Below are 19,873 nucleotides of genomic sequence, written 5' to 3' on the forward strand. Positions count from 1 at the left end.
AATGACAGTAAAGGGGAAGACTGAAAACAAAAATAGAAACCAAGAAAGAACTATATTGCAAATATATTCTAAAAATAATTTGAGTTAACTGTACTTTATATCTTCTTAAAAGCATAAAACTGTTTCTAGGTTTAGCTATATCACATGCTTTGCCTTTTCTTTTCTCTCACTAAAATTTATCTGTATTGATTTTTATTTATTTATTTTTCTATTTTTGTGTCCACATTTACATAGTCACTGCTGATAGATATACAACTTGTATTCCTTTAAACAAAAACCCAAAACTAAAACAATTTTTAAAACTCTACCTACTTCAACTCATGTTAAATTGAATTCTTTTCTTTTTCTTTTTCCTTTGGCCGGGATTGGGATTGAACCCACCACCTCCTCCAGCATATGGGGCCCACGCCCTACACTTTTGAGCCACAGGCACCACCCCAAATTGAATTCTTTTCTGCAAATATAAAAACATTTATAAATTATTGTAAATGCACATGTAGAAGATAGGCTTTGATGTGCAAAAAAACCCCAATGATTACAAAAGAGCCCTGGGAGCAGAGGAGAAATCCCACTTCGCATTACCTGTGGTTTGGTGAGTAATGGAAGAAACTGCCATGCTGGTTGCGATTCAAAATGCATCAGCTTTCATCTCGAGTCTACGTGTACTCTGTGTTTTGATTGATAAGCTTGTCATTGGTTTGCTTTTCAGGTATATCCATCGTAATGTATGTGATTTCACAAACATTATTATCTAACAAATCCCTGGAAGTAGTTAAAAAGAGTGCATGGGCCTGAATGCAGTGAGGTCATATTTCACATTGTAATCAATAAAATGGGGCCATCCTCTAAGAGCTTAGTATCTGAGTCGGGGTTTAGATTATCAGGGTGGAATAGGTATAGTATTCCAGAGTTCATGTCAGGCTTTGGGAGGTAGAGACACATTATAATCCATGCAAAGCCAAGTATTACATTTAGTTTCATTCATTCCCTTGACAAATTCCCTTTTCAGAACTACTCTTGGTCGAACAAAATATTGTTTCAGAGAACTCGAAGTAACAAAGCTGGCATTTCAATTTTCTATTTCCATTTTCAAAATGTAAAAAGTGATGTATTTTCAGAGCTGCATCACTGTGCTTATTTAAGTAAATTAGCCCAAAAGAACATAGCACATAGATTCTGTCAGTTATAGAGTAATGGAATCATAGCAGTGATCCACCAGTGTTATATATTTTCTAAAATAAATTTAATACAGAGAATGGAATATGTAGGTTTTTTCCAAAAATTTATCTGTTGCTTATTATCATTATTTTAAAATGCAAATAGAAACTAGAATCTCTATTTTTATTATTCTACATTTTTAATTTATTTATTGATGATTTTATTGATTGATTTATTGATGTAAAACATACCTATATAATTTACCATCTTTATCATTTTAAAGTTCAGTGGTAATAAATACATGCATATTTTCCCCGTGTTTATCCACCCTCTTCACTGTACTTGGTGGCATCTGATAACTACCAGTCTACTATTCATCTTCATGAGATACACTTTGTAATTTTCACATACAAGCGAGAACACGCCATATTTGTCTTTCTGTGTTTGACTTACTTTATTTTCATAATGGCCTCCAGTCACACCTGTGTAGCTACAAATAACAAGGTTTCATTCTTTTTTGTTGATGAATAATATTCCATGGTGCATATATACCACATTTTCTTGATCCATTAATCCATTAAGGTGAGCTTAGGTTGATTCCTTATTTTGGCTATTGTGAATTATGAGCAATAAACAGAGGAGTGCAGATATTTCTTTGGCAACATGGGAGTGCAGGTATCTGTTTGGCATGCTGATTTTCTGGATATTGGATACACACACACACAGAGACACACACACACACAGTACTGAGATTGCTAGATCATATGGAAATTCTATTTTAAGGTTTTTGAGGAGCCTCTATACTGTTCTCCATTAAGACTGTATGAATTTACGTTCCCATCAACAATGTACATGTCTATGGGTTCCTCTCTCTTCGACATCCTCATCAGGATGTTATTGCCTTTTCGATACAAGCCATTATTACTAAAGTGAGATGATATCACATTGTAGTTTTGATTTGCATTTCTCTGATAATTAGTGACATTCATCTTTTTTTTTTCATATAACTGTTGGCCATTTGTATGTCTTATTATGAAAAATATCTATTCAGATCTTTTGTTCATTTTTTAACCAGTTATTATTTTGCTATTGAGTTGTTTGAACTCCTACATTGTGCTTATTAATCTTGTAAGATGGGTAGTTTAGAAATATTTTCTCTCATTCTGTACGTTGTCTTTTCACTTTATTGATTGTTTTCTGTGCTGTGCAGAGCTTTTAGCATGACGCAATCACAACTGTCTATTTTTGATTTGGTTGCCTATGCATTTGAGGTCTTACATGTATACAAAAAAATACTTGCCCACATCAATATCTTGGAGTTTTTCTCTAATTCTTTTCCTCTACTAGTTTATAGGTTTAGGTCTTAGGTAAGTATTTACTTCATTTTGATAAGACTTTTGTGTAAGGTGACAAATAAGGATTTAGTTTCATTCATCTGCATACAGTTATTCATTTTTCCCAGGACCATTTATTGAAAAAAAAAGTCCTTTCCACATTGTATACTCTCGGAGCCTTTGTCAAAGATGAGCTATATTCTTCCTTAATGTTTTGCCATATCTCATAGATATTGGTATGTTTCCATTTTCATTTGTTTCAATAATTTTTTAAATTGTTTCTTTTAATTTTTTATTGACCCAATGGTCTTTCAGGAGCATGTTGTTTAATTTCCATGTGTTTATATATCTTTTAAGTTCCTTCTTTTTATTGAGATCTAGTTGTATTACATTATGGTTGGAAAATATAGTTGATACTATTTTTATTTTGTTGACTTTGTCTAGACTTGATTTGTAGTCTAAGTTATAGTTTATCCTGAAGAAGGTCCAGTGAGTTGTAGGTAAGATATATATTTTACAGCAGTTGGGTAACATGTTTTATAAATGTTTGTTAAGCCTATTAGATACTAGTGTGTAGTTTAACTCTGCTATTTCTTTGTTAATTTTCTGCCTGAATGATCTGTCCATATGAGAGTGGGGTGTTAAAGTCCCTATATTATTATTGTATTGCAGTCTATCTCTCTCATATATATAAGCTCTTAATTGTTATACCCTCTTGCTGACTTGACCCTTTTATCATTATTTGGTGAGCTTCTTTTTCTCCTTTTACAGTCTTTAATTTGCAGTCCATTTTATTTTATCTCATAGAAATATAGCCTTTTGTTGTTGTTGTTCTTTCTAGTTACATGGACTATCTTTTCCAATACTCACTTTCAGTCTATGTGTGTCTTTGTGTCCTTTGTATGTTAAATGGATTTCTTTTTTAAAAGATTTCAGATTAATATGAAGGTACAAATGTGGTTAGGTTACCACATCACAAAATCCCCAAACTGCCGATGCTGGTATGGATATGGTGAGAAGGGAACAATTTTATGCTGTTGGTGTGAAGTAGCTTTCTTTCTTTTTTTTTTAGTTGCCCTGAGGTAAAGTTCCATGGCATCATAGCTCACAGCAACCTCAAACTCCTGGGTTTGATTGATCCTCTTGTCTTAGCTTCCAGAGTAGCTGGGACTACAAGTGCACAGGTGCCTGCCACACGCTCAGCTAGTTTTGTTGTTGTTTGTTTGTTTGTTTGTTTGTTTTTCTCTTTTTAGTAGAGGTGGGGGTCTTGCTTTGCTCAGGCTGATCTCAGACTCTTGAGCTTAGATAATCCCTGCCTCCCAGAGTGCTAGGATTATCCCTGTGAGCCACTGCGCCTGTCCTAGAAGTGGATTTCTTAAAGGCAGTGAAATCTTGTAATCTTGTTTCTCTTCTTACTCAGCTGCTCTTTGCTTTCAGTTGGGACATTCAAACCATTTATCTTCAATGTTATTATTGATGATAGGACTTACTACTGCTGTTTGTTGCTTGTTTTCTGATTATTTTGAGCCTTCTCTCTTCCTTTCTTACTACCTTTCCTTGTGATTTAGTCATTACCTCTGGTAGTATGTTCTAATTTGTTGCATTTTACTTAATGTGATATAAGTTTTTGTACTATGGTTACCATGAGTCTTACAAAAAAATCTATATATATATAACAAATTATTTAAAACTTAATATCTTCTATCACAAGGAAAAAATAACCACACAAAAAACTATGTTGAAACTCCATCCCCCCACATTTTGACTTTTAGTTGTCTCAATTGACATATTTTATGTTACCTATCTCTTATTAGATTGCTGTGTAGCTAATTTTTTGATAGATTTGTCTTTTGGGCCTTATACTAGAGGTATGAGTTGATTACACATCACAAATACAGCATTATAAGTTGATTCTACACACAAATACAGCAGTAGAATATTCTGGGTTTGTCTATATACTTAATATCACCAGTGCATTTTGTACCTTGAAAAGTTTTATTTTGCATAATGGTGATTTTTCCCCCTTAGGATTGAAAAGCTCTCTTTAGTATGTTTTGTAAGATGAGTCTGGTGGTGGTGAATTCTTTCAGCTTCTGTTTGTCTAGGAAAGATTTTATGTCTTCTTCATGTTTAAATGAAAATTGTTCTAGGTAAATATTCTTGGATCACAGTTTATTTTTCCTTTGGACCCTTGAAAATATAGTTCCATTTCCTCCTAGCCCATATAGTTTCTGTTTAGAAGTCTATTGTCAGATTTCATATATATTATTTGCTTCTTTTTTTCTTGCTGTTTTTTTTTAATTTTATGAAAATTTTATTAAGCAATTTTTCAAATATATAGTACAGTTGAAAAAATTATACAGTGATCACCCATACACTCACCACATATATTTTATAATTTTTTTTTTCTTCACATGTAGGGGACTTGTTCATAAGAAGGCCACGAATTTTGTGTGCCCCTCATCACAATCACCCTAGATTCTTGTTGGGTGTGTTATAAACAGAGGAGCCATTCTTTAGGGCCCCCTGCTCTGAGCACATCCCTTTTTCTTGCTGGTTTTTGGATTATCTCTTTGTCCCTGACATTTGAACTTTTAGTTATTAAATGGCTTGGGGTAGTCTAATATGGATTGAATCCTTTTGGTGTTTTAAGACATTCCTGTACATGTATATTTGTATCTTTCTCATATTTTTGAACATTCTCAATTATGATTTCTTTCAATAAGCTTTCTACCCCTTGCTCTTGCTCAGCTCCCTCTTTGGCACCAGTAATTCATTGATTTCATCTTTTGAATTAATTTTCTATATCTTGTAGGTGACTATATCATTTAAGCAGGAAGTAAAGGATACTTTGAATTTATTTTGGGAGAGGAATAGCAGCAGTTACAATGTTGGGTAGAATAAGTGGAAAAGTATGGAGGAAGCAAGATTGGTGGTGGTTATTGATAATGATTCTAACTATTGCTAATTGTACCTATTATGCCTACTCTGTTCTGGGCTTTTTATATGAATTCATCTATTTAATGCTCAAAACATCTTCAAAAAGCATTTGAAGTGATTTTTTTGATTAAAGTGATTATTATTGATCTATTTTCTGAGGTGAGGAAGTTGAAGCTGAGAAATATATTTAGTAAGTTATAAATCAGAGACTTAAACCCTGGTCTGATTCCAAACCTTAATATTGATTGAAATATAAAAGCTCTTTAAATGCCCAAGGTAAATGTGACTTTTAGGATATTTAAGATAATTTTATTATAAGTTAGAAAATTATAGCAACAAAATACAGATGCATTTTCATATTAAAAGTTAAATCAAACCAGCAACATATATAACAATTTTAAATACGTGTATTCAGCTAAAATAAATACTTGACACATACTGTATCATCAGAAATTTTGTTATTATATAATTGTTTTTAATATTTCTGATTGGTTTTGTTATTATATAATTGTTTTTAATATTTCTGATTTAATATTTCTGATTAACTAGACATTCAAGACATGTATACATTCGAAGCATGTATTATAAAGAGAAAGTATATAGAAAGGCGTTTTGGAGCACTTGCTTGTGTTGTGTAATTCTTAAAAGTCTCCATAATACGGTGGTGCATATTTTCTTTATTACATATATAATATTCTTTCTTTCTTTCTTTCGAGACAGACTTTCACGTTATCACCCTAGGTAGAGTGCCATGGAGTCAGAGCTCACAGCAACCTCAAAGTCTTGGACCCAAGTGAATCCTCAGCCTCAGACTCCCAAGTAGCTGGGACAACAGGTGCCCACCACAATACCTGGCTATTTTTTGGAGAGCAGACTCAGGCTTGTTTTGAACTTCTGAGCTTAAGCAATCCACCTGCCTCAGCCTCCCAGAGTGCTAAGATTATAGGTGTGAGCTACCATGTCCAGCTATAATATATTTTTTTCTTCCTTTTTTTTTTTTTTTGAGACAGAGTCTCAAGCTGTTGCCCAGAATAGACTGCTATGGCATCACAGCTCACAGCAACCTCCGACTCCTGGGCTCAAGCAATTCTCCTACCTCAGCCCCCCAAGTAGCTGGGACTACAGGTGCCCGCCGTAACACCTGGCTATTTTTTGGTGGCCGCTGTCATTGTTGTTTGGTGGGCCCAGGCTGGATTCGAACCGCCAGCTCAGCTATATGTGGCTGGTGCCTTAGCTGCTTGAGTCACAGGCACCAAGTCAATATAATGTTATTTCTTAATGGCTACAAAATTGAGTTATATTATATTATCTCAAGATTATACATTAAACATTATTACCACCTGCTTTTTATCTAATGCTAGGTTTAGTAATGCAATATGAAGCCACAGTATGAGGCCTATTAATGGCACATATTGGGTACCACCCTGACTTGAAGGGGATTAAAAACTAATAAAAGAGTTAATTATAATATTTGAACATAACAGAATTCTCATACAAATGATACAAACAAAATTGCATGAGATGAGAGAAGAAATAGGCCACTTGTGAATCAAGTGTCCAGTGATAGGTTAATAGAGGAGGCATTTGAAATAATTCTTGAAGAAATAGTGGTGATTTTAATAGGGAAGAATGAAATAATGGTCTTCCAGGCAGAGGGAAAACAGGAATAAATAATCAGGAAGACAGCCAAGAGACATGTGAATTGAAGGAAGGATATAAGGTCTGTATGGACATTTTATGTAATGATAAAATGTAGATTGAATCATAATGTTTAAGGGCTTAATGTCAGGTTACCAATTTTTAATTTTGCTTTGTAATTAATGAGTAGTCATTCTAAATTTCTGTCGGTAAACAAGTAAAAGAAGATGGTTAGAATATTTTTATCTACTCATGATTTATACATGTAAGATAGATTAGAAGAAAAAAGATGACCAATTACAATTCCTTTATGGTAGCCAAGGAATGGCATTATACTGAATGATTACAGTGGACCCAGACAAACCCATGAATAAATAAAAGATAAATTATATATGACCAATATAGAGTATTAAATTAAATTAAAAATTAGAGAAATCAAGAGGAAAATCCTTTAGGGAAGATGATTAATCCATTTTCAGACATGATGAGCTTCATGCCTGTCTCATGCTTTGGTTTTGTTTCACGGTGCTTAGCCAGCAGGCCATTGGAAATGTTTTTGTTTCTAAGTAACAAGATCAAGACTAAAGTATAGCAATGATGTTTGAAACCAGGGAATGGTTGTACTCTGGCAGGAAAGAACAAGTCTGAAAAATGTTAAAGATAAAACTATACACATCATTGGGGAAATCAGCAAGGGAGGAGAGAGAGAAAGAGAGAGAGGGAGAGAGATTGATTTTCATAACAATAGATCAGACACAATAGTAATAGTGTTCGTATGTCAAGAAAAGGGGGCTTCAAAGAAAGAGGTGGATTGAGAAGAGGTTATTGGATTTGGATGCTGATGCCTTTCCCACGAGTATTTAACTCAAATAGATTGTATAAACTACTTTGCATGGGGATAATATTATATGTGGGATAAAACATCATTTCTAAGTGATTGATGAAGGAAAGACGAGAAATAACACAAAAACTAAAGATTACAACTATGCCATAGACTATTTTCAAGGTCTTGGACATGAGGTTATGTTTAGAAAATAGTACAGAAAAAAGTAATACAAAAATATTATGTTAGATTATATTATATTTGTATTTTTCTCTTAATTTTCCCATTTTTTGGTATCTATAATTATTAATGTATCTTAGAATAAAGGCTGTGAATGGGAAGGTTTTTTCCTCTTTTCTCCTTAATTAGACTTGTCAGCTCTCTGTAATTTTTAATGGCTAGTCCAAAGAAAGTATTAGTGTATTTTGTGTTATATTACATTACCATTATTTTGTCCTCTAATTCCCTTATTATTAATTCTTCCTTCTCTTCATCTTAGTTTTACATATTATTTTTTGCCTAGTTTTGTGAGTTGAATACCAACTTCATTTATTTCATTATTTCTCATATTATAATAAAAGCATTGAAGAACACAAAATGTTGTTCTAAGTACAGACCTGTTGGTATCATCTAAGTTTGTATGGAGCATCCTTATCCGCCCAGAAGAAAAATATTTTACCATGAAGGCATTTGTGCTAGAATGTTCATCGCAGCTCATTATCTTTTATTTCTAAAGGGTCCTAACTGCCATTTTGACCTGACGTATTAAAAAAAGTTACTTAATTCTAAGTGGTTGCATTTTATGTTTATGACCTTTATTTCTGGGTTTATGAGAAAATGTTATCAGAAACTGTAACCTAAACAACATTTTAAAATTAATCTATTAAAAATTTTCACAATCCATGTTTAAGTACATTTTCACTGAGCTATAGAATTGTTTAATTTTTAATTTCTCTGATAGTTTTGTCTTGTATGCTTTGTTGCTCATAAAACAGCATATAGGTTCTGTTTTTATTGACACCTGGGGGTTGAATCTAGATTATTATTGTTATGTCCTCCAGTCCTCACATGTAAAAGAAAGCTTATCAGATTATTTACTATGTAATAATAAGAGTTTCTCCTAAAAAATGTTACAGTTCTTTTCATTCTGCATCTGTATTTTAGTAGAGATATTTGAGATTATCATTTTAAAAAAAATTATAACTACATTTTGGTCTTGCTTGAAATTTATTGAAATTGGTTTAACTTATAAACCTCTATTAAAAAGTCTTGTTTTTTTTTTCAGTCCCTTCCATTGATTTTCAGTTGCAATCTATTTACATAGATGTTTTTTCAACAAAGAAATACTTTATTTTATAATACCTTTCATTGTAACAATTTTTCTCCTATAGAAATGTTAGTTGTCCATAATTTTCTTAATGATCTCTGTCTTTAATTCTCTTCCATATTTTTTTATTGTTTCATCTTTGTATTTCTTTCTTCAATGGTTTGAGAAACTTTATAAATTTGTGTGTACATCAGTAATTTTGATTTTAGGCAAATTATCTTTCATTTCAGTGTTTCCTATGTAAATTTTAATTTCGTATTTAGCTCTCTGTGCTTGCCTGTTGTTTTCAACTAGACTTCTTAACTTTTTATTTAAACCTGTTCTTGTTTAAAATGTTTATTAACTGTTTTATACATATATTTTAAGAGCCCACTGGTCCAGTTTTATATTTGGAACAGGGCAACCCTTCCCAACAGTGCTTCCTCCATCATAGATGTTCAATGTCAACTACATTCAACTTTTCAAATTAGCATTTCCTTAATGTGTTCTACTTCCTACTTTCGAATAACTTGGTTACATTTAATTCTTTTTATTTATTTATTTTCCTATGTCAGTTGGTAGTGACTTCTTACTTTGTAAAATGAGGACTTCTCTTCTTACCTGTCTTCCCCTGTGGTTCACATCCCCTGTCCTAGCACCCTCTTGGTGTAGCCACACTGTAATTGACATTATCATGGTCATAGAGATACAGTTTCTAAGTGTGTCACCTGTTATGCTTTTTATGATCACTTTTACTTTCTTGGAAATTAGTTTTGATGTCCCTGTATCTAATAATCATCATTTTAAAATTATTTGTTTTGTATTTTATTGTTTCTGTTTTTTTTTTTTTATGTATATAATACTTTACTCCCAAACTTCCCCCCAGTGGACATCTTTGAAGGCTCTGTCCAGCTTCTCCAATGTAGATTGGTAACTCTCCAGGTTTACAACAGAGCTTCCATCCTAGGATCGCCATAGACCACTAATGTGAAGATGTTCTTCACATCTCTTCTGAGATGCATCTCCTGTTTTCTATAACCAATTCCCCCTTTCATTCATTTATTCTTTTATTCAGGTGCAGCACATCAACCAATGGCTTCCTGAGAATGAAAAATGGATGATATATTTTTTTTGACCACTTGAATATTTGAAAATGTTTCATTTTACTGTTATATTTAAAAAATAGGTTTCCAAGGTCTAGGTTGTGAATCACTTTAATTTAGGGTGCAAAGGGACTGCTTCATTGTTTTCTGGTCTCAGGTTGTGGGTATTTCATTATTTGCAACTTTTTTTCTTTTACTTTTGCTTTCTAGAATCTTATAAGATCATCTATTTGGAGTATTCGAAAATCTCAGCAGGATACAGCCTAATGGTTATATATTATTATATGGTGTGCTGGAATATCAAAAGACTTTTTTAATCTAGAATTTCAAATCTTTATGTAAAAAAATTAGTTTTGTTGTTTGATAATTCCAATTCTCAAATTTCTTTTTTCTTTTTTTAATTCTTTGTGTGTCTCTGTGTATGTGTCTATGTGTATGTGTGGCCTTCTGTACTGATCCTTTAAATTTCCTATCTAATTATTATCTTCATCTATTCTCCTGTCTAATTATTATTTTTATTCTCCTCATTTAGTTTTCTAGGTCTTTTTGCTCTAATTCTGAGAGATTACTCCCTTCAACTTTACTTCTAAAGTTGAGTTTACTTGAGTTGAGTTTACTTGAGTTTCCACTTCTAAAATTATAATTAATTATTTTTTCTAGAATTATAATTAATTATTAGTGATAGTTAATGTTAATTAAGGTAACTATAAATATATTATTAGCCACAAATAATTATGATTAATTTATAACTCCTTTTATAAAAGTTCTTTTTTAGTAAATTCTTATTTTATGCACATATGTTTCAGAATCTCTGGAATTATTAATAATTTTGGCCTCCTTTCCTCTCCATGCATAGACTGTATTTTTTCCAAGTTGCTTTTTCTTCTCATTTATTTGGTTGAATGTCAATTTTGTATGGCTGAAAATTTCTTCAAATGCCCCATGATCTGTGGGCTTCCAGTCATATTTAATAATATGCTAAAAAGCTGATTTAAAACTTTCTGCACATGAATGTGTTTTTTGACAGTGAACTTCACTGAAAAATAACCTAATGTCAAAATATTTAGAAATTTTTAAATTATGTTGTTGAATCTAAAAATCCACAAAGGTTAATCTTCAAATCTCCTGCCTAGAGGATATTAGCCAGGCTGATAGTATTCCATGACTCTGACAGGCAAAGAGGCTGGAAAACTCAACACTCAGTGTCCAGACTTTTACTTGGTATAATTTATTTCAATTTGGCACCTCAATTCCAGCTGTTTAGCAACCAAGAGACAACTTGCTTTACCTTATGAGTAGAGTATCATTTAGGGTTATTTTGAATAAAATATGCAAATTGATACAATGACCTTTATGATGTTTTCATAGGAATAAAATGGCTAGAACAATCTTAGCTAGAGACAATGTTTCACTCTAATGATTATGAGGGGGAAAAAGAATCACTAGGGTGCAGCATTCTGAAACCATGAAACAAATGTTTATGTGATTCCAAGGTATCTTGTGAGAACAAATCCTTTACATAAATTATCACCACATTCTTTTGATTCTTCTTTCTAAATCTGTGTTAGACTCACCCTTTCTGTTCCATTCTCATTGGATGAATCCTGTTGACCTTGTGCATTTTCTTCTGCTCCTATCTAGGACATACTACCTTCATCTGGGCTAGTATTTTAAGTGTTTTATACCTGCTCTTCTGTCTCCTATCTTTTCTGCCTCCCATTCTGGATGTTTCTAATACAGTAGATTTTCAAAATGTTTCGGCTGTCTACTATGTGTCATGAACTGCCCTGGGAACATTATAAAAAGGCAATAAAATGTGATTCAGACCTCCTACACTTGAATCTGTTAGACATTATTTAATAGCTGTATGATATGAGGCATGTGAGCCACTGCTCTGCGACTCTTTAAACAAAAAGGGAGGAAATTAACCAATCTCACAGAATTGTTTCATTAACATTTAATTTTGAGTGCTTAAAACACTCATAAACTTGGGATCTTCAGTAAATGTCAGTGGCTGTTATTATTAATTATTATAATTAGTATCTTTATGTTTATTCAGCAATACAAAGTGACTTTCCACTGAAAATATTCATTCCACAACCATTCATCTATCTTTTCACAGACTGAGGATTCTTCCTGTATCCTTCTATGCATTGAGTGAATTTCCATTGATTTATATGGGCTCATATTGGATTGGAAAAGTGTTTGACACTGAACAAAACATCAATTATGTCGTTTAAAATACAAAAAAAATCACAGAATGCTTAGTAATGACCTATATTAGTTTCTGCATGCATCAATCAAAGAAATGTATGTAAATAAATGGAATATTTTGGAAAGTTTACAAAATTGCCATTAGAGAGTAATAGTCCTGAGCCAGTTTTCATATTATTAACTTCTACTTATATTAGCAATAAAGAATCTATTTAATAAAATTTAGTTATGAAGTACTGTCTACTATATAATCAGAAACATTGTAACAATCACAATTTTATAGCTTTGAATTAAAAATGTTCACTCTATTGTTTTCAAATTAGAATTATCATTAATTAAAAATAAGAAGAGATCATTCTGCTTCAATACCGTTGCAGCTGATGCCATACAATCCCTGGATATTTGCATTTGCCCAGTGTTGGGTGAAGCTCTATCATTAGATGGCTATATCCATTCAACAAAAGTATTGCAATTCTGATTTCCTGCCCTCTTCCTTTCTTAAACTACCCATTCCACAGCAGTACCCTGACACTCACACCCAAGATGCCGCCATCTCAGAGCTTAGTCATCAGTGACAAAGGCAATCTTCTGCATGACTTTCTCTGCATGGAACTAAAGGATAGGGTGCCTTATGTGGCAATTACCAGAAAGAGACATTAAAAGCTGAGATTGTGGAAAGATAAAAGCAAGAAATAGCAGATCTGGATGAAATCCAGAAATAGTGAGTTTTTGGCTTGTTGTTGCTGACACAATTTTTGGACAGACAAACTATATTTAACTATGAGTAGAGAGTAAGTATCTTCTTTACAGTGCTGTTTCTCAGTTTTAAATCAAGGAATATCCAAGCCTCTGTTCAACAAGCACTTTCAAAATATTAACTTGTTAGATCTTCTAAACATCTCTGCAAGCTATTTGTAGGGTGCTTAGCCACCTCAAAATTAGATTTTTTAAAGCAATGGATAAAATCATCTAGATATAATCTACATAAATTTAGGAAACAAAGTTTAGTACTCCCATCTGCCTACTGCCTAAAGCCTACTGAAAACACTATACAGAGAACAGTTAGGAATATGTACTTATAGACAAGTTTATCACATATTCCATTTATCAATTTATATATTTATCAAGCACAAAATTTATACTAAATCTTAAGACTTAATGTAGGTGATGGGGTAAAAATATGTGGTCCATGATATTAATGTGATGATAGACACATTAACAGATAATAATCTTATAACCAAATAATAATAATAAATGTATGCACTGCAGCCTGTTAGGTACAGGGAGAAACAACCTCGAGAGCAGTGCAGTGGATCAGAGAAGACTTCTCAGAAAAGCTAAATTCTATCTCATAAAGGTAATCAGGGACTCTAAATTTTCAAATCTTATGCTCATTAAATTTGACTGTTTTCAGACATTGCCAACCACTCGCTTATTCCTAAAATTAAATATTTGTTTGGCTTCTTGGACCTCAGCTGGACTTTTCCCTAGTTTAAATCTAACTGTGTTTTTTTATCCTTCCTCATTGAGCTTCCTGAGTCTGCTTCTTACGTTTTACTTTTTCCAGGTTCCATTTGCACTATCTTCCCTTCATGCTTTCCTTCATTTCTGTGGGAGAGAATTATCTTATAAATATTCATGGCCTCAATTACTTTGCATATGACTATGCCTTTGAAGTCATTACCTCCAGGCAAACATGATTCATAAACTCCTGAAGCAAATCATAGTCTGCCTTTCAAAACCAGTCACTTCCTACCATGACCCTTTCTGTGAAGGATTCCATCATCTATTCACTCATTCACATATGCCTACTTCCTTCATTAAAAAAAATAAGTTTATTGATGCCTATTGGTTCTTAGTCATCATATTAGGCTCTGGAATGCAATGGTGGAAAATTAGAACTCACCCCTATTCGTTTGTGAAAATACACTTCAAATTACTGCAAACAATCTCAGCTCTTAATGTCTCTTTCTGGTATTGCCACATAAGGTGCCCCATCCTTCACTCCAGCCCTGACACCAACATGTGTCAGAATTGAAGGAGGAAGAAGAGATTCTTTTTAAGTGCCCACTTGGTGTTCTTTCTCAGACCTTTGAGTTGTAAGCTCTATGAACCAGGAATCACTCCTTAAGTGATTCTTAATATAACCTAAAATGTAAAAGCAATTTGTTTAAATACAATTAAAATCAAACAAATAAGCATGTAATTACATAAAGTGCCTCAGAAGAACACTATAAGAACTAAAGAGGATTGGTTGATAGTGGTCGTCCATTGCCTGCGAGTTAGGCAGAGACAGGATCATCCATGGACGTGTAGGTTTGTAATTGACTGAACGTGATGGGTGGAAGTAAGTGAAATGATAAAGGTGAATATCAGATCAGGAATCTGGGCACCCGCTTTTGGTTCATCTCTTGTCCTCATTCTTACTTTGTGTCTGTTGTCTTTAACATATCTCAAATCTATACTGTTTTCTTCACCACCACCAATCTGATGTAATTCATAAGCTCCTGTCTTGCCTGGAACTTACAGTGCTCCCCTAATTCTTATCTGTAGCTTTTATATTACCCTACTTCCTTATCTGTCACCACCGTAATCTTGCTAAATTAATAAACACATATATAATTATATATGTAATTACATATGATAATATGATTATATATAATCAATTATATGGATTATATATATATAAATGGATTTATATCATGTCACATGTTTGTTTAAAATCCTTTAATCACTCCCCCATGGTTTTGAGAATCAACTTTAAATACCTGGTGCTGCTTACAGACCCCTTCATCATATGGAAACTGGCTATCTCTTCTTCCCGTGTTCCTACATGTTAATATGTATCCTGCTCTAATCAGACCAGATTGTTTGCAGTGATTTTACCATATTTGCTCACAAGATTCATCCTACCAAAGGTGAATTTCTCTGCTTTCTCTAATTCCTTTGTATTTTTCAAGACAGCTCTGCCCTCCTCTGAAACAAATTTCCTTTTCACCTCTGTGTCCAGGATGAAAGGTCCCAGCTCCCTAGTTTCCTTTGAATGACTCTTAAATATCACTTATTATTTTATTATCATCACTGGTTAATTGTCTCTCCATCCCATCGACTGTAACTCTATGAGGGTAGAAACTCTTATTCTTCTTTGCATGTCCATCCCCTAGTACAAAGCAGTGCTCATTAGTTCTCTCATGAATGAGTTCTCTCATGCTGTAACTTATCAGTCAGAATGCCTACCCTTTTGAGTCTGTATTGGTTTTCTAAGGCTGTGGTAACAAAGTATCACAGACTTGGTAGCTTAAACACAGAGAATTCAGGTCCAAGATCAAGGTGTTGGCAGAGTCAGTTTTTTTTCTGAGGTTTCTCTTCTTGACTTGTAGATGGTTTTCTCCCTGTGTCTTCGTATGGTCTTCCTTCTACACCTGTGTCCTAATTTCCTTTCCTTATAAAGGCACAATTCATGTCAGATAATAGTCCACTCTAGGGACATTATTCAACCTTAATTACCTCTGTGGAGAGCATATCTCTAAATATAGTGACATTCTGAGGTCCTGAGGGATAGGACTCTAACACATGAATTTGGAAGAAGCACAATTCATTCCATGACAGAATCCCTTAGCACTATTGAGGTATGTAGTGATTAGAATACAATGATTTCAAGTAACTCTTGGTCCGGGGAATCTTCTTCATTTGCCCCATTTGGCCTAAAATCTGTATCCACCAAAGTTTGGATGGCTTCTAAAGAAGTCTCATCATCTTTGCCCTGGTTATAACCCTTTAGAAAATTCCCCACTACCTCTGAAATGACATCCAAATTCCTCTCAAGGGCTCACAAGGCCCATTGTATGATGTACCCTCTTTTCCTCTCTCTTGCTGTTCCACCCACTGCCTTTCATCCACACTCCTGCTATCCTAATACATTTGATTTCTCCAGGTTGTCAAGACTGATTGCAAGTATTTTTTGGAGGAAGGGGATTCATGGACTCATGGACTCCTGAGGTCCTCTTCCATGTGTTTTTTTGTTTGTTTGTTTGGTTGGTTGGTTGGTTTTTTTAGACAGAGTCTCATTATGTCGCCCTCAGTAGAGTGCCATCGTGTCACAGATCACAGCAACCTCAAATTCTTGGGCTTAAGTGATTCTCTTGCCTCAGCCTCCCAAGTAGCTGATATTACAGGTGCCTGCTACAAGGCACAGCTATTTTTTGTTGCAGTTGTCATTGTTGTTTTAGCTGGCCCAAGCTGGGTTTGAACCCACCAACTTTGGTGTATGTGGCTGGGCTGTAACCACTGCACTACGGGTGTTAAGCCTCATGTTTTGTTCTTTATACATCTTCTAGACTATTGTACACACATCTATGAACACTGAGCTTGAACCCTGAATTCTGTCCTCTAGCAGCACCATTTCCTCACCAGTCTCTGGGGGAGTCTCATGCAGAGCTATGACTGGCCTTTGTTTTTCACCTACGCTATGTCTGGAGGGCAAATATCATGTCTTGATTACTGTTGAATTTCCACATTGAACCTGTGCTTTGAATAGGACAGTCATAAATATGTTTTTGTGTAGCAACAAAGAAATGAATGTTAAAAATACCTGGAAGTATCAACTCAAGTAGTCTCCATAATTTTTTTAAATAACAACTTTATTGAGATAATTCATACGCCATAAAATTTTTCCTACAATTCAGTGGTGTTTGGAATATTCCTAATGTTGCACACATCTAATTTTAGATCACTTTCATCACCATCCAAGAAATCCCATGTCCTTTCATAGTCATTCTTTACCTGCTCTTCCTCTGTCCGTTAGCAGTCACCACTTTTTGAATTTGCCCATTCTATTGCATATAAAATAGAATCATATAATAATGGAATCTTTTCTTATTGGCTTATTTCAGTTACTATAATGTTTTCAAAGTTCATCTATTTTGTAATGCATTTCAATACTTTACTACTTTTGTGACTGAGTAATATTCCATTGAATAGATACACCATGTTTGTTGATCTATTTATTGGTTAGTGAAATTCTGGGTTGTTTCCAGCTTTGAAAGTTACGATTAATAATGTTGCCATGAACCTTTATGCACAATTTTTTGTAGTAACATATTTTCAATTATATTGGATAAATACTGAGAGGTGGAATTGAATTGCTAGGTCATGTGGAAACTCTATGTTTAACTTTTCAAAGAATTGCCAACTGTTTTTGAAAGTGATTGTAACATTTTATATCACCACCAAGAATGCAATAGGTCCCAGTTTCTCTACATTTTAATACATATTATTTTCTTTATTTTTAATTATAATCTGCTTAGTGAATGCTATGGTTTTAGTTTATATTTCCCTAATAGGGTTGGCTATTTGTATATATCATCTTTTGAGAGATGATTGTTCAATATCTATTCAACTAAATTCACTCAGTTCAGCTCATTTTATATGAGATTATTTGTCATATAATCTATTGATACATTTGTCATATAACTGTTGAATTCTAAGATTTTTTAAAAATATATATATTCTGGATACAAGTTCTTTATCAGATAAGTTATTTGAAAATATTTTTGCCTGTCCTAAAGGTTATCTTTTCACAATCCCCATGGTGTCTTTTGAAGTGAAAAAGCATTTAATATTGATGAAACCCAATTTTCTTTTTTGTGACTTCTAATTTTGGTGGTCTTACCTAAACCAAAATCAAAAAATGTTACTTCTATTTTCTTCTAAGAATTTTTCAGTTTAGCAATTACATTAAGTCTTTCATGCATTTTGAGTTAATTTTTACATACAGTATGAGGTAGGGGTCTAACTTCATCATTATGCATATTGACACCCAGTTGTTTTGGCACCATTTGTTGAAAAGAATATTCTTTCTCTATTTGATTTTCTCATTATCCCATTCAAAAGTCAGTTGACCCTACATTTAAGGACTTAGTTCTGAACCCTCAATTCTATTCATTAATTTGTTTATCTTTATGCTATTATTATGATATCATGATTACTGCATTTTGTATAATAAGTTTTCAAATCAGAAAATGTGTTACTCCCCCCTTGTTCTTCATTTTCAAAATAATTTTACTATTCTGGGTTCCCTATATTTCAATATGAACTTTAGAATAATCTTGTCAATTTGCAAAAAAAAAAAAAAAAGCCAGCTGCAATTCATTTGGGAAATATTGCCATTTTAGCAATAGTAGGTCTTCTGATCCATAAAGATAGAATTTCTTTTTATTTATTTAAGCACTTTTTTTTGATGTTTCATAGTTTTTACTGACTGAAAAAATCCTGTACTCTTTTGCTAAGCTTATTTCTAAGTATTTTATTTTTCAATGCTATTGTAAATGAAATTGTTTTTATAAATTTTATTTTAAACTGCATCTTTAAATAGGATAAGTCTCTGTACTTTTAAAGGTTATTTAGATCTTAAACATCACATAAAATAAGATCTCCAGCCTGGGGATATCTCAAGCATATTTAATTTTCAAAGGACACTTTATCTACCTAACACTTTGAAGAAGAGGAAATATTGTCTGCTTTGTAGTCATTTAAAACTGTGCATGATTTTAAGGAAATATATACACATTAAGAGATATATACATATAAATTTCAAATGTATAATGCATACCTATAATTTTGTGTTGCATTATCAAATTAAGTGTGCAACATGTACTCATATTTGAATCCTGTGATGTGCTAAATATGATACCAAAGTTTGAAATTTTAAGTATCCAAGCAAGTTGAGTGTACTTTTTAAGCCTATTGATTATATGGAATTTAATAAGCAAAGATTTAAAAATAATCTTCACTGTCACTAGTAATGTTTCATGTGCAATTTTCCATTAAATAAGTCAGATGAAGAATTGAGTTTTACATACTAGTTGTCAAATTAGTCACTAAAATAATCACTAATATAAAACTTATTTGTGTAGCAAGATAAAAAGAGTTAAGAATGATATGAGTAGTAATCAATTATCTGTGAGTATAATATTGTTTCCTCACTGTATGCTATTGCTTTTTGTTTTGTTTTTATTACTAGGGTTCATTGAGAGTGCAAAGAACCAGGTTACACTGATTGCATTTGTTAGGTAAAGTCCCTTTTATAGTTGTGTCCCACCCCCCAAAATTGTGTCACACACCGTGATCTTCCACCCTTCTCCCTCCTTCTCTTACACATTTGCTTAGTAAACCATCACACGAATGGAGAAGCAAGAATCCTATGTACTCAATTCTGATATGAGGACAATTAATGACGCAGTAGACTGTGTGCTTGGGGGAAGGGGAGAGCAAAGAGAGGAAAGGTGTGATTATTATATTTAAATAATCTCTTATATTCTCATGCACTATATATGGTAATCACATTAATGAAGAAAAG

The 19,873-nt window shown here is 33.1% G+C and overlaps 1 protein-coding gene and 1 non-coding gene across 3 annotated transcripts in view; one reads left to right on the forward strand and one right to left on the reverse strand.

Moving 5' to 3' along the window:
* GRM8 (glutamate metabotropic receptor 8) overlaps window positions 1–19,873 on the forward strand; it is a 771,592-nt gene that overhangs the window by 658,659 nt on the left and 93,060 nt on the right. The window lies entirely within an intron of this gene.
* LOC111725343 lies at window positions 4,905–5,036 on the reverse strand. The gene has a single exon (XR_002773422.1). It is a non-coding gene; the product is annotated as a small nucleolar RNA SNORA11 (small nucleolar RNA).

Source organism: Otolemur garnettii, unplaced genomic scaffold, assembly GCF_000181295.1.
Source record: "Otolemur garnettii isolate 467f Iridium unplaced genomic scaffold, OtoGar3 scaffold00037, whole genome shotgun sequence".
Classification (NCBI taxonomy): domain Eukaryota; kingdom Metazoa; phylum Chordata; class Mammalia; order Primates; family Galagidae; genus Otolemur; species Otolemur garnettii.